This window comes from Phyllostomus discolor, chromosome 7 (genome assembly GCF_004126475.2).
Source record: "Phyllostomus discolor isolate MPI-MPIP mPhyDis1 chromosome 7, mPhyDis1.pri.v3, whole genome shotgun sequence".
In the NCBI taxonomy this organism is placed as follows: domain Eukaryota; kingdom Metazoa; phylum Chordata; class Mammalia; order Chiroptera; family Phyllostomidae; genus Phyllostomus; species Phyllostomus discolor.
The window spans coordinates 62,636,738-62,652,481 of record NC_040909.2 but is presented as its reverse complement, the minus strand read 5'-3'; the positions used below and the strand labels follow the sequence as shown (position 1 = coordinate 62,652,481).

The 15,744-nt window shown below is 38.9% G+C and overlaps 1 protein-coding gene across 1 annotated transcript in view; it reads left to right on the top strand.

The window, feature by feature from the left end:
* Window positions 1–15,744, top strand: part of TAFA4 (TAFA chemokine like family member 4) — a 191,926-nt gene that overhangs the window by 7,967 nt on the left and 168,215 nt on the right. The window lies entirely within an intron of this gene.

Sequence of the window (15,744 nt, the reverse complement as noted above, 5' to 3'; positions counted from 1 at the left end):
TTGAAAAGATAGTTCCATTTTTAGTTTTTTGAGGAAATTCCATACTGTTTTCCACAGTGGCTGCACCAGACTGCATTCCCAGCAATAGTGTACTAGGGTTCCCTTTTCTTTACATCCTTGTCAGCACTTATTGTTTGCTGACTTGTTAATGATGGTCACCGTGACCAGTGTGAAGTGGTATCTTCTTGTGGTTTTCATTTGCATCACTGATGATTAGTGATGCTAGGCATCCTTTCATATGTCTATGGGCTTTCTGTATGCCCTCCTTGGAGAACTGTCTGTATAGGTCCTTTGTCCATTTTTAATTGGGTTGATTGTCTTCCTGGTGTAGAGTTGTGCAAGTCCCTTATATATTTTGGAGATCAAACTCTTGTCTGAGGTATCATTTGCAAATATGCTTTTCCATATGGTTGGTTTCCTTTTCATTTTGCTGATTTTTCTTAGGCCATGCAGAAACTTTTTAATTTGAGGTAGTCCCTTTTGTTTATTTTCTCCTTTATATCCTTTCTCCTATGTCCAAGGAGATATATGGGTGAAAATATTGGTGCATGGGATATATGAAATTTTCCTGCTTATGTTCTTCTTTAAGACTTTAATGTTGTCATGACTTGTATTTAAGTACTTGATCCATCTTGTTTATTTTTATGTATGGTGTAAGTTGGTGATCTAGTTTCATTTCTTTGCATGTACCTGTCAAGATTCCCACATCATTTGTTGCAGAGGCTATTTTTTACTCCATTTTATGCTCCCGCCCCTTTGTTGAATATATATTTTTAAGATTTTTATTTATTTTTAGACAGAGGGGAAGGGAGGGAGGAAGAGAGGGAGAGAAACATCAATGTGTGGTTGCCTCTTACAATCCCCACACCAGGAACCTGGCCTGCAACCCAGGCATGTCCCCTGACTGGGAATTGAACCAGCGATCCTCTGCTTCGCAGTCCAGAGCTCAATCCACTGAGCCACACCAGCCAGGATTTTTGTTGAATATTAATTGACTGTAGAGATATGAGTTTATTTCTATACTCTTTATTTTGTTCCAATGACCAATGAGTCTGTTCTTATTTCAGTAACAGATTGTTTCGATTACAATGACTTTATAATATATTTTAATATCAGGTATTGTGATTCTTCCTACTTTGTTCTTCTTTTTCAAAATTTCTGAGGCTATTCAGGGTCATTTCTGGTTCCATATAAATTTTTGAAATCTTTGTTCTAGATCTGTGAAATATGTCACTGGCATTTTGATAGTGATTGCATTGAATCTATAGATTGCTTTAGGTAGTCTGGACATTTTAATGATGTTAATTCTTCCAATCCATGAACACAGTATGTGCTTCCATTTATTTGTGTGTTCCTTAACTTCTTTCTTCAGTGTTGTGTACTTTTCTGAGTACAGGTCTTTTACCTCCTTGGTTAGATTCATTCCTAGGTACTTTAGTTTTCTTGTGCAATAGTAAATGGAATTTTTTACAGGTTTCTGTTTCTGATGTTTCAGTGTTGGTGTACAAAAAATTCCTTTGATTTCTAAGTATTGCATTTGTATCCTGCTATTTTGCTAAATGCACTTATTATGTCCATTAGTTTTTTGTTGGAGTCTAGGATTTTGTATGTACACTATCATGTCACCTGCAGACAATGGCAGTTCTACTTCCTCCTTTCCAATTTGGATTCTTTTTACTTCTTTTTATTGTCTTATTGTCTGATCACTGTGGCTAGGACCTCCAATAGTATGTTGAATAGGGGTGGTTAAAGTTGGAACCCTTGTCTTGTTCCTGATTTTAGGAGGAAAGCTTTCAGTTTTTGCCCTTCGAGTATGGTGTTGGCTGCAGGTTTCTTGTATATGGCCTTTATTAAGTTGAGATAGTCTCTCCCTCTACTCCCATATTGCTGAATGTTAAAATAAGTAGGTGCTGTACTTTATCAAATGTTTTTCCAGCATCTATTGATATGATCATGTGATTTTTGTCTTTCCTTTTGTTTATGTGATGTATTACATGTATTGATTTGTGAATATTGTACCATCCTTGCATCCCTGGGATGAATCTCATTAATCATGGTGTATGGTCTTTTCAATGTATTGCTGGAAATGGTTTGCTAATATTTTGTTGAGGATTTTAATGTCCATGTTCATCAGCAAGATTGGCTTGTAGTTTCTTCTTTGTTATGTCTTTATGTGGTTTTGAGATGATGCTGGATTCATAGAAAGAGTTTGAGGGTATTCTCTCTTCTTGGACTTTTTGGAATAGTTTGAGAAGGATAGGGGTTAGCTGTTCCTCAAATGTTTTGTAAAATTCTCTTGTGAAACCATCTGGTAGAGGGCTTTTCTGTGTCATGTGTTCTTTGAGCATAGCTTCAAGGTCACTAGCTGTTATTTGTTTGTTCAGGCTTTCTTCTTCTTGATTCAGTTTTGGAAGATTATATTTTTATCAAAATTTGTCCATTTCACCTGGGTTTTCAAATGTTTTGGCACATAGTTGTTCACAGTAGTTTCTTATGATCCTTTGTATTTCTGTGGTATCAGTTGTAATTTTGCCTCTTTCATTTCTGTTTGTGTTTATTTGGGTCCTCTCTCTTTTTTTCTTGATGAGTCTGCTTAAAGGCTTGTCAAATTTGTTTATCATTTCAAGAAACCAGCTCCTGAAATTATTGATCCTTTGAATTTTTCTTTTAGTCTCTATGTCTCTTAATTCTGCTCTGATCTGGGGTATTTCCTTCCTTCTACTTGTTCTGGCCTTTGTCTATTGTTGGTCCTTCCGTTCTTGTAGACGTAGGGTTAGGCTGTTTAGTTGACATTTTTCATTTTTTTAGGTAGGCCTGTATTGCTATGAACTTCCCTCTCAGGACGGCCTTTGCTGTGTCTATGTTTTGGAGTGTTTTGTGTTCATTTTTGTTTGTTTCCAGAAACTTTTTGATTTTTTTCCTTGATCTTATTCTTATCCCATTCATTTTTTGATAACATGTTATTTAGTCTCCATGAATTTGACTGTTTTTGAGTTTTTTTCCTTGAGTTTGGTTTCTAATTCCAATCCATTTATTCTGAGAAGATGCTTGATATGATTTCACTTTTCTTTAATTTGTTGAGGCTTGTTTTGTGCTCTATCATGTAGTCTATTTTTGAAAATGTTTAATGTGCATTTGAAAAGAATGTGTATTTTGCTTTTGTGGGGGTGAAGAGTTCTGTATATCTCGGTTAAATCCATTTCATCTAGTGTCATTTAGTGCCACTACATCCTTGGTGATTATTTGTTTGGATGATCTATCCACTGTTGACAGTAGGGTGTTAAAATCCCCTACTAAAATTGTGTTGTGGTCTATATCTTCTGTTAAAACCTCTAAGATTTCCCTTATATATTTGGGTGTTCCTATGTTGGGTACATATATGTTTATAATGTTTTGTCTTCCTGAAGCATTCTATACTTGAGTATTATGAAGTGTCCTTCTGGGTCTCTTTTTATTGACTTGTTTTGAAATTTATTTTGTCTGATAATGAGTATTGCTATTCTGGCTTTTTTTACTGTCCATTTTTTTGGAATATTTTTTCTAGCCCTTCAGTTTTGGACTGTAGGTCATTTGTTCTGAGGTAGGTCTCTTGTAAGCAGCATATGTGCAGGTCATATCTTCTTATCATTCATCTATCTTATGTTTTTTGATTGGAGCATTTAATCCATTTACATTTAAGGTTATTATTGATAGGTACTTTTTCATTGCCATTTTACTCCCTTTGTACCTGTGTTCCTCTCTCTCTCACTCTTTCTTCTTATCTTCTTAAAGCAGTCTGTTTAGCATATTTTGCAATGCTGGTTTGGTGGAGGTATATTCTTTTAGCCCTTTTTTGTCTGGAAAACTCCTTATTTTCACCTTCCATTTAAATGAGAGCCTTGCTGGATAGAGTAGTTTTGGCTGAATGCCTTTGGTTTTCATTACTTGCAATATTTCTTGCCTCTCCCCTCTGGCTTATAGTGTTTCTATTGAGAAGTCAGCTACTAGCCTTACCAGGACACCCTTGTATGTTGCTTCCTGTTTCTGCCTTTATGCCTTTAAGATTCTCCCTTTGTCTTGGAATTTTCCCATTGAATTATGGTGTGCCTTGGAGTGGATCTCTTTGGGGTCCTCAGGATTGGGATCCTCTGTGCTTCCTGAACTTGTGTGACTTTTTCTCCCTTCAAATTGGGGAAATTTTCTATCATTACTTTTTCTTTTTTAATTTTTATTTTTTCATTATTTATTTTTGACTGCTTTTATTTATTTATTTTCTCTTTTAAAAATATATTTTATTGATTATGCTATTACAGTTATTCCATTCCACCCCTTTATTCCCCTCTGCCTTGTACCCCCCTCCTACTGGCATTCCCCACCCTTTAGTTCATGTACATAAGTCGTACATGTAAATTCTTTGGCTTCTCCATTTCCCATACTATTTTTAACCTCCCCCTGTCCATTTTCTACCTACCATTTATGCTACCTATTTTCTGTACAATTCCCCCTCTCTCCTCCTCCCCTGCTGATAACCCTCCAGGTGATTTCCATTTCTGTGATTGTATTCCTGTTCTAGTTGTTTGCTTTTTTTTTTTTTAGGTTTAGTTGTTGATAGTTGTAAGTTTGTTGTCATTTCACTATTCATAGTTTTTGGTCTTCTTTTCCTTATATAAGTCCTTTTAACACTTCATGTAATAAAGTCTTGGTATGATGAACCCATTTAACTTGACCTTATCTGGGAAACACATTATCTGCCCTTCCATTCTAAATGAAAGCTTTGCTGGAGAGTAATCTTGCATGTAGGTGCTTGCTTTTCATGACTTGGGATTCTTATTTACAGCCTCTTCTTGCCTCAAAATGTTTCTTTTGAGAAATCAGTTGATAGTCTTATGGGGACTACTTTGGAGGTAGCTGTCTCCTTTTCTCTTTCTGCTTTTAAGATTCTCTCCTTATCTTTAATCTCGGATAATGTAATTATGATGTGCCTTGGTGTGTGTTTTCTTAGGTACAACCTCTTTGGGACTCTCTGAGCTTCCTAGACTTCCTGGAAGTCTATTTCCTTTGCCAGATTAGGGAAGTTCTCCTTTATTACTTTTTCAAATAAATTTTCTATTTCTTGCTCTTCCTCTACTCCTTTGGCATCCCTATGGTTTGGATTGGAACATTTAAAGTTGTCCTGGAGGTTCCTAAGCCTCTCTTCATATTTTTGAATTCTTGTTTCTTCATTCTTTTCTGGTTGATTGTTTATTTCTTCCTTTTGTTCTAAACTGTTGATTTCAGTCCTCATTTTCTTCCCATCACTGTTGGTTCCCTGAGCATTTGCCTTTATTTAACTTTTCATACCCTTCATTCTTTCCTCTATTTTGTGACCATACTCAACCAGTTCTGTGAGCATCCTGATTACCAGTGTTTTGAAGTGTGCATCTGAAAGGCCGGTTATCTCTTCATTGCTTATTTGCATTTTTTTCTGGAGCTTTGGTATGTTCTTTCATTGGGGCCATTTTTTTTTTTTTGTCTTGGCACACCTGTTATGTCATGAGGGGTGGAGCCTTAAGTATTCTCCAGGGTGGGGCAAACATCATTGCTGCATTGTGGCACTGTATATTGGGGAGAGGTCCAAGAGGGAACCATGCTATTTGCTCAGCTTTAGGCCAGCTTTCAGTTACTTCCTCTGCTACCCAAAAGCAAATTGGGCCCTTCTGGTGCTGATTCCTGGGTGGGTGGTTTTGTGTAATTCTAAAATTCTGTGTGTCTTTCCAGTGAACTCCCTTATGAGGCTGGGAGTTTCTCCCTCCCCACAACCCCACAGGGTTTTTTCAGTCAGAGGTTTTGAGGCATTATTTCCCAGTGCTAGAGCTCTGGGTTGCTCATTCTGTTTCACTCCCCAGTTGTTCTTACCAGTTTGTCCATGTGCAAATGCAAGACAGAATGCTCTGTTAGCTTCCACCTCACCTGGTCCAGCAGCCACCACCTTGCTGTGAGTCATTTCTATCCCAGCTGCCCGTCTCTGCCACTCCTACTAGTCTGCATGAATGTTTCTTCTTTAACTCCTTGGTTGTCAGACTTCCATACAGTTTAGTTTTCTGGCAGTTCTGGTTGTTTTTTGTTTTTAAATTTGTTGTCCTTCTTATGGTTGTGGGAGGAGGCACAGTGTATCTACTTACACCTCCATCTTGGCTGGAAGTCCACACAGAACTGTATCATTACTTTTTCAAACAGGTTTTGTGTCTTTTGCTCTTCTTCTCTTTGTGGTATCCCTTTTATGTGGATATTATGTTTCACATTGTCCTGAAGCTCCCTTAACCCCTCTTCCTTCTTTTTGAGTTCTATTTTTGTTTTCTTGCTCTGTGTGGGAGTTTTTTTCTAGCTTGTTCTCCAGCTCACTGTTTTGATCCTCTGCTTCATCTAGCCTTCTTTTATTCCTTCATCTGTGTTCTTCAATTCAGAAATTGTATTCTTTATTTTCTCTTGTCTCTTATTGATAGTTTCTATGTCCTTTTTTATGCTAATGTAGTTTGCAGTGAGTTTCTTGTAGCTTCCCTGTAGTTCTTCATAAATCTCATGGAGCTCATTGAGCTTTCTTATAACCATTGTTCTACACTCAATGTCTGATAGTTTACTTGTCTCTATTTCTTTTGGGGGGGTTCCTCTTTTCCTTTTGATTGGGAGTTGTTTCTTTGGTTTCCTTTTTAGCAGAGATTCTTCTTGTTTGTTTCTGCTTCTTAAGTTGATCTGCTTTGACTCTGTGGTGTAAACTTCTATGGTAAGAGACCTACAGGATTTAGTGGTGCAGTCTCCTTGATATCCTGGACTTGATGCTCTTAGGAGGCCCTTTATGCCATTTATGCTGGCTCTCTTGATGTAATTGGGTTTTGAATATTGTTTGGTCATTCTTTTGTGTTTCCTTCCCTTCAAGTAGCTGACTGAGGGTCAATGTACCTACCACATCTTGTATGCTGTTGTGCATGTGCTACCAGAATAAAAACACACAGCCCAGGAAACAAATTCACACCCACAAAAATAACTCTCACCCACAACCTCACTATCAACAGCAAATGAACTAAGATTAATAAGGTGTACACAGATTAAGTCTATTATAAGTAAGGAGAGGTGAATATGAGATGAGTAACTGAAAGAACAATGATTTTTGAAGATAGAAGGAAGAGCACTAATAAGAGTTGGGAGATAGAGCAATGTGAAGAGAGAATGTAAAATTTACATCATGAATAAGAAAGGGAATAAAGGAGATGGACTGGAGTATGACAAGGGAAGCATATAGTATTAGGTATAAAATAAATGAAAATAAAATAAATAAAGTGAGAGAGAGAGAGAGATAGAGGAAAAAAAGGAAGGAAAAAGGTAAATAAAAATATATAGCAGTCCAATTGGAGAGAAAGATCTACCATAGCACTATCAACAATGAATGGGTCAAAACTAATGTAGGTGAGATGGGAATAAGAGATAAGAAAGGAAGAAAAGAAGGAAGGAAGGAAGGAAGAAAATCTTAAGAGATATCTAGAAGAAAAGGACATGATTTTGACATGATAGAGGGAGAGGGAATAATAAGAATGAAGAACAAAAAACAGACTAAGACAGGGAAAAATTAAAATTTGAGACAAAGAAAAACAATGGGCAAGATGAAGACAGAATGGCATAGGAGAAGAGAATGGTAAAATTTGAAATTTGAAATACAAAAATAGTGAAGATCTAGAGATAAAATTGAGAAAATGGAACAACCACTACCCTATCTACAACCAATGAGTGAAGACTGATAAAGTTGTAGAGAGAACTCAAGTATGTTAAGATTGGGAAAAAGAATGTGAGATGACCATTGATGAGAAATTTTGTTTTGAGTGGCTGAACAGGGGAGAAATAGTAAAAGTGCAAAATGGAAACAAGTTGTAGCAATAGAGAAAACAAAGTGTAAGACAAAAATAGTAAGAGGAAGAAAGAAGGTAGAATAGGGTAAGAGGTGGAAGTAGCAAATTATGAGAATTAAAATAAACTATAATATAAAATCTAGTGATTTAGTATGCACAAACTTCAAGGACAAGAAATGATTGTTTAAAAACTATACAGGAAGGAAAGTATTGCAAATCATAGAGAATTACATGGTACATTTCATCTCGGTAGCATCTAGTATTTACCACTGTTTTTTCTTACTGGATCTGCATCTGGTGATGTCAGATGGTTTGCCAGTCTGGTCTTAGGCAACCTGTTTGAGACTACCAGGGATCTACTGTCTGTGGCTGACTCCTTCATTTGATAATCTAGTCATTCCTCAATCAGCAGTCAGGCTTAAACTCCACAGGGTGAAGCAGAGTAACTCCTGGGGGGTGACTATTGCTTCCTCTCTGGCTGATGCCACTGTGAGGGGAATGGTCTGCCTAAGCAAGATGGCACCTGCAGTAGAGGGGATGGCTCAGCATTGGGATTCTAGCAGCTGCTCTCTCAGTTCTCTCCCCAAATGCACTGTTCCCAGTCTCTCCTTAAGTGTCACTAGTCCACTCAATACCCATCCCTTTGCTAGAGCCCAGGATAAGTGGCTGCATAGGAAAATTTACACATTGGACTTTTAAATGGCTATCTGTGTCTCCAGCCATTCATCTTTTGCAGAGAGAAACCCTGAGGCTTTCACAGCTGTGTTATCTGTATACTTTTTGGGCTCTGGTGCTGTAGACTGGAGTCTACAACCTGGAGTCCAGGTTGGGGTTTAGAATCTACTCTTCTCAGGAGGATCCCTCCAGCTATTGAAATATCCCTCCAGCATTTCAGCTGCCACCCATGGGGGCCCAGCCAGCCCTTTCATGTCTCCTCCACACCCCATACCAGTCACATCGTGGTGAAGTGTTTCTTCTGTCTGTCTGTGGTTATAAGCCTTCTCTCCCACTATTGTTCAGTTGTTTATTCTGGATGATTTTTCCACAATTTAGTTGTAATTCCCTAGTGGTCCTGATAGGAGTTTTGTGTAACTTCCACTCACTCCTCTGCCATGTTGGATATCTGCTTTCTTTAAGGTAAATGGTATTGATAAACTTGCCCAAGAGTCCAGAGATGGTATTTGTAAGAAATGGGAAAACAATATAGTTTGGTTTTTTATCTTTTATTTTTATTGTTTGCTTTAAAATTATATTTTATTGATTATGATATTACAGTTGTCCTGATTTCCCCCTCCTTTTGCCCCCCTGCACCCAGCACCCCCCACTCCATCAGGCAATCCCCCACCATGGTTTTCATATCCATGGATCATGCATATGAGTTGTTTGGCCACTCCATTTCCTATACCATATTTTACATACCCAAGGCTATTCTGTAAATACTTATTTGTACTTCTTAATTCCCTTACCTCTTCAATCATTCCCCCACACTTCCCTCCCATCTGACAACCATCAAAACACTCTTTGTATCCATGATTATGTCTCTGCTCTTTTTATTTTATTAGTTTTTTATATTTGATTGTTGATGGATTTGTATTATTCATGGTTTTGACCTTTTTTTTTTCTTAAATAAGGGGACTGAGTTCGCACTCTGTCCTGAAAAAAATTAAGTAGGTCCCTTTAACATTTCATATAATAACGGTTTGGTGATGATGAACTCCTTTAGTTTTTTCTTATCTGGGAAGCTCTTTATCTGCCCTTCAATTCTAAATGATATCTTTGCTGGGTAGAGCAATCTTGGTTGTAGATCCCTGCTTTTTATGACTTTGAATATTTCTTGCCAATCCTTTCTAGCCTGCAAAGTTGATTTTGAGAAATTGGTTGACAGTCTTATAGGAACACCCCTGTAGGTAACTAACTTTTTTTTTTCTTGCTGTTTCTAAGATTCTCTCTTTATCTTTAACTTTTGACATTTTAATCATGATGTGTCTAGAAGTGGGCCTCTGGGCATCCATCTTGTTTGGGATGTTCTGTGCTTCCTGGACTTGTATGTCTATTTCCTGTACTAAATTAGGGAAGTTTTCTTTCACTATTCTTTCAAATAGATTTCCAATTTCTTGCTCTTTCTCTTTCCCTTCTGGCATCCCTATGAAGCGAATGTTGGACCTCTTGCAGAAGCTGCTTATGCTATCCTCATTTTTTGTATTATTTTTTCTTGTTGTTCTGATTGGTTGTTTTTTGCTTCCTTATGTTCCATGTCATTGATTTGATTCTCAGCTTCATTCACTCTACTGTTGTTTACCTATAAATTGTTCTTTATTTCAATTAGTGCATTGTTTGTTTCTGACTGGATCTTTTTTATGCTGTTGAGGTCCTCACTAAGTTCCTTGAGCATCTTCATAACAATATTTTGAACTGTGCTTCTGAAGATTGCTTATCTTTATTTTGTTTAGGTTTTGTTTTTGAGTTTTAATCTGTTCTTTCATTTGACTCATGTTTCTTTGTTTCTTCATTTTGGCAGTCTCCTTGTGCTTGTTTCTATGTATTAGGTGGAGCTGCTTTGACTCCATGTCTTGGTGGTGTAGCCTAATGTAGAGGATCTTCAAGGTGGGTCAAATAGCATTGACCCACTCCAGGTTGATGCTGTGTTAGATATGGTACCAGCTTGTAAGTTCTGTGGAGGGGAGGGTTTAGAAAAAGGACAATGGCCTCTTCTCACCTTGATGAGAGACACTTCAGTCTCTCCCTGTATACCACTGGTGCCTTTCAAGCTGCAACCTTAGTACTGGAGCCCAGAGGGAGTGAGTCTGAGTAGGTGAGTCTGTATGCAGGTTCTTTAAAAGGAACTGCTCAGGGCTCCAGCAGGTTCTTCCACTGACTCAATCCCCATTGGTTTTTGCAGCCATAAATTGTGGGGACTTATCTTCCTGCCACTATAACCCTGGGCTGGGGACCCAGGTGTGGATCTAGGACTCCTTGCTCCTGAGATATTCCTCCCAAATTTTTATCCACCCCATATTGGTGAGGGACCAGCCCATTCCACTTCTGTGCACCTCCAAACAGTCTGGATGGATGTGGTTTCTTTAATTCCATAGTTGTCAGACTTCCATTCAACTCAGTTTCTGATGGTTCTGAGTGATGAGTGTTCTATATTTTAGTTCTAATTTTGATGTGGTTGTGCGAAGAGGCAAGCCATGTCTGTCTATACCACCACTATGACCAGAAGTCTTCTTTGTTGTTTTAAAAATTCAACTTGACATGTAATTGGTTAAAACATCCCATGGACTTCTGTAGCCTCAAGTCATAGATAAGGTGAAGGGGCCAACTAGTAGGTTAGTTTCTTTTGATGGAAGCCGGGGTTAACTCATTTCCTCAAGTAGCAATTTGACCTTTATTTCTTCTTTCTTTTTCTTTTTCTTTTCTTGTAACCAGAATTATTTCCCCACAAGGTGGCAGAAAATGTAAGGAAATGGAAAGATGCTGGCAATTTCAGAACCTTGAGTCAGGTGCAATTAATCTCTGTCAGCGCTTCATCCAATACAGATATGGTGAATTTTGGACACAAAGTACCTCACATCTTTGAGAACTATCCCAGGGAATATTTGAACACTTCAAATTATTTACATTTCCTTTTTTGGAAACAGAATAATAGCTACTCTTCTGATGTGGCTGAGAGAGTTGGGTACTTAGGTGTTGTGGTTTACAAATTCATTTAAGTTGTTCCAGTTTCCAGAGAGTGTGTTTCAATTCCACCGAATGCCATGTGCTTAACTGCTATTTAATATATCTATTTTGATGTAAAATCTCCTGTTTAATATATATTCTGATCAGGTGTAAAGGCCCTGTAAAACAGGAGACACTTGAAAATGGGGCAGTATTAGGGGTGTCCAAACTTTTGGCTTCTCTGGGCTATGCTGGAAGTGGAAGAGTTGTCTTGGTCTATGCATTAAATACATAAACACTGATGAACAGAAAAAGAGGTTTTAAGTAAATTTATGATGTTAGGCTACATTCATAGCTATCCTGGGTGGCATGTGGCTTGCAGGCCATGGGTTGCATACCCCTAAGTGGAATTAAACATTGGGCTCTGGAGACAAACATAATCCTGGCTGTGTGGCCTTTTTTTGGCCACTTAACCTATCTGACCCTGCTTCATCTGCAAAAATGCATCTCCTTATTGCACTGTGTCTTCTCCTTTTGAGAGTGTCTGTGCTGTTTTTGTACAGGTTCTATTGTTTAAATTCATGGAAGTTTAGGTTTTATTTTTTCTCTATGATAAATGATAATGCAAAATATGAATGTTGTGATTATGTGTTTTGGTCTATTGTGTTATTTATAATGTAGGATAAGTTATTCGAAGAGTAGTTTTGCATCCAACTTTGGGTCCATGTCTCTGTTGCTTTTAGTGGCTTAAATTTTGTAGAAATCCTGCAACTACTTTTGAATGGAATGATTATTACTAGCCTTACTTCTCTAAAAGAAACCTCAGTTTCTTTCAAAGATAACAATTGGGTGGGGAATATAACTGCTACTACCGCTTTTTGTGAGGCTTAAATATGATGTGTTATTTGTGAAAATGTCAAATAATAAAGCTGAATGTATAAGCTGCTATTTTTACTTTGCTGACCAAAATGAATTGTACTGTGGCAGGTTGTTTTGAAAAATTATTTGTCTGTATAGATTGAGCTTTGACATTGGAGGAAGGCAAGGTTTAGAAGAGGTAAAGAGCAAGAATCAGGACTCCAGTCTATTGCATGGTGTCAAGAAGAATTATGAGAGCCACATATGTAATTTTAAGTGTTCTATAAGCAATTAAAAATAAAAAGAAACAGGTGAAGTTAATTTTGCTAATATATTTTATTTAACCTAATCCCAAATATTTCAACATGTGGCACAAATGGCTAGAGGCTACAACACAAGCTAACAAATCTGGCTGTAGCATTGCTTTCTGAAAGATTAGATTTATGAGTGATTTGATTCATGGGTCAATTGTAGGGTGCAATGTTTTATATCCCTTTATTTAATTTAATTTTATGTTTCATTTGCTTTTTATCCTTTAAAATACTACTTCTAAATTTAAGGAAAGTGCCAAGTAAGTGGGGTTTGTAATCTCAAGTCATAAAGATTAGGGAACAATGTTGTTTCCTAATGATGATTGTGATTATTTTTTGCAAGATCATATTTTTAGAGAGGAATGGAAAAATAACTTGAAAGTGTGTATGTGTGTGATGATGTCAGACATTAAGTCTTAAAATTACTCCCTAGAACTCTTATTTTGACCATTAATGGGCATTTACCCACTGGAATGAAATCCAGTGGTACAGTATTAATGTGGTTCCTATCATTGTCTCTGTGTTCCTCCCTCCTGCCTCAACCCCCAGTAAATAGTAACTTCATTAACTGTGTGCATACATTCTTGGTATGCAGTCCTACAGGAAGATCCTCTATTTTTGTAAACAAACAAACAAAAAAGGATTGTAGGTTGGTCATAAAGCCTGTATTTTTGTAGTGATTGAAAAGGGCATCTGCATGATGATGATTCCTGGAGTCCTCTCCCAGGAGGTGTGGCACTAAAAGCCGGAGGTTCCATGCAGTTCTATTGCATTTGGATCTGACAGGGTGGAGTCCTGGCATCTGTGTTCAACAGCTGCACTGGGGATTACTCAGATTGCAGCCCAAACCAGAACCACTGATTCAGAAGATGGAGAAGTCAGAAGTTTGATTCTAGCTCTTGTCAAGCTGCTGTTGGGTCCAGGTGGTGCTGTGTTACTGTGCTGGTCTCCCCAAGCTGCAGCCAGGTTTCAGAGGTGTCTTTTCCCCCATGAAGGTGGCCTCCATTGCCTCCTCTTTGGAAGGACTATGAAAATATGTACTCATTTTGCCCTGACACAGCCATTCCCAGGTGCTAAAAGCCTCCCATGAGAGGAATTCCATGGACCTCCCTTGTCCTTATAATTATTTTGTCAGAACCATCTTGATGGGTTCATCATAATCTCCATGTTTAATAAGAAGGAGAAGGAAACATTATTTGAGGTGTTAATACTCAGCTTCTCTTCTTGAGTGCAAATTCAAGTCCCTGTGCTGTGGGCTAGGTCAGCTTTGCAGAGTGTCTGACAAGTGGGCATGATTTATGGCAGTTTTAGTGGGAAGAAAGGATTGTTTCACTGGAAAGAGTGAAGAGTCTCAGTTCCTTGAATGAGCCTGTGAACTGTCTTGCCTGGCAAGCTGGCTTTCCCTCTTTACCCTTGAGTCTTTCAGGTAGAATAGGCCTTTGAAGAGTTCTCTGGATAGTTATGAAAACAGCTTCTCCTTACCCTTGGGAAGAAAGTTCCTCTTTCTTCTTTCAAGCCTTATATTTAAACTCACCTAAACTGATGCAGACACCAGCCTGCACTGGGGAGAAAGGGAGGGGAGAGAAACCAATCTTCCCTCTGTGCTGCTGCCTGTCCCCAGCAGAGAAATCCAGCCCCCACTTGATTTGCTGAGAACGTGCACAGGCGCACCTACGCCACTGCCGAGTACACCGAGTGGGCTGTGAGACTGGCAGCAGCTGGCACAACCGTGAGAAGGGCCTAGCTAGTGTGCATTGGTCCCTTCTCTTCCACAATTCCAAATCTAAAGATCCCTTATCTGGGAGACATTCAACAGCCCCACAACTGCTGGACTAGCTTAAAACATTGCCCTTGTTCCTTAGAGAGCCTGTTCCCCATGTTTGAGGATTCACAGAAACCTTTAAAGAAATGTTTTCAAAGCAGTCACAAGAAAGAGTGACCTTTCTTTTCAGAGGAAAAGAAAGACCCTTTTCCTCTGAAATCCAGCACACCCTTACCACATTCCTGAAAAGCACTCAGGGTCGTCGACCCTTACCTGGGCTAATTGCGCACCTATTCCAACCAAGTTGATGTGATGGCTGGTAGCCCTGGGTCCCTGTTCCTGGGTACCAGCTGATGCAGACACCAGCCTGCAGTGTCCACGTCATTATGGGTGAAATGAGACATTCACACAGACTATCGAGTATGGTGGAGGAAAAGGGGCAGCATGGCTTTTCTCTCAAGGGGAGCAAAAAGCCTTGGCCCTTGCTCCAGCTAGCTTTTATTGTCTTACTGGGCACATTATAGGAAGGTTCTCATTAACTATGCACAGGCTCACTTTAGGTGGTTATCTTTTACAGAAAACAAAGGAGCCAATGCTGCTAATAACATCACGGAAGAGGGATATTTGCAAATGAAAAGGCAAAAGTGGTTGAACTGGTTACACTCCTCCTTGGAAGGTTTAGCATGGTTTTTAGGAAGTTACTTTGCAGTAAATGTCCTCAATTCAGGGTGAGGGAGTTTTTAGCAAAAAGCAAGACTCATAGTGGCCTATGTACATTGCAGGCCTGATTCCCCACAGGAGAACCTATCAGTGAGTGTGGGTGAAAGGTTTTCTTAGGCTCCTCTGAGGAAATAAATTCCAATCAGCCATAAAATTAGGCAGTATAGAGTTTTATTTGGGGTTTGCATGCCCGGGCGACATTCCAGCTCCGCCACCCCCCGGCTGCACAGAGGGGGGCTGAAAAAGGCCGCACCAAGCAGGGAAAATGGTGGGGTTTTATTTTGGGTTGGCTCTCAGTGGGAGCTGGGGATTGGTCCCTTGTGAACAAAGCAGCAACATATCATTGGTGGTTCCCCTCGCACCCTTGTTTGATGTCAGTCATCTCTTCCTGGTTATAGTTGTAGTCCAGCTGCCATTTTTATTTATAGTCCAGCTGCCATTTTGTAGTCCAGCTGCCGTTTTGTCCTACCCCGCCCATCCTGACAGTGGGTCCTGTGTGTCTCCGAGTGGGAGCTGGGCCCACGCCATGCAGAACGGTCTACTACACTAAACAAAGCCTAAAATTTGGGGTTTAATA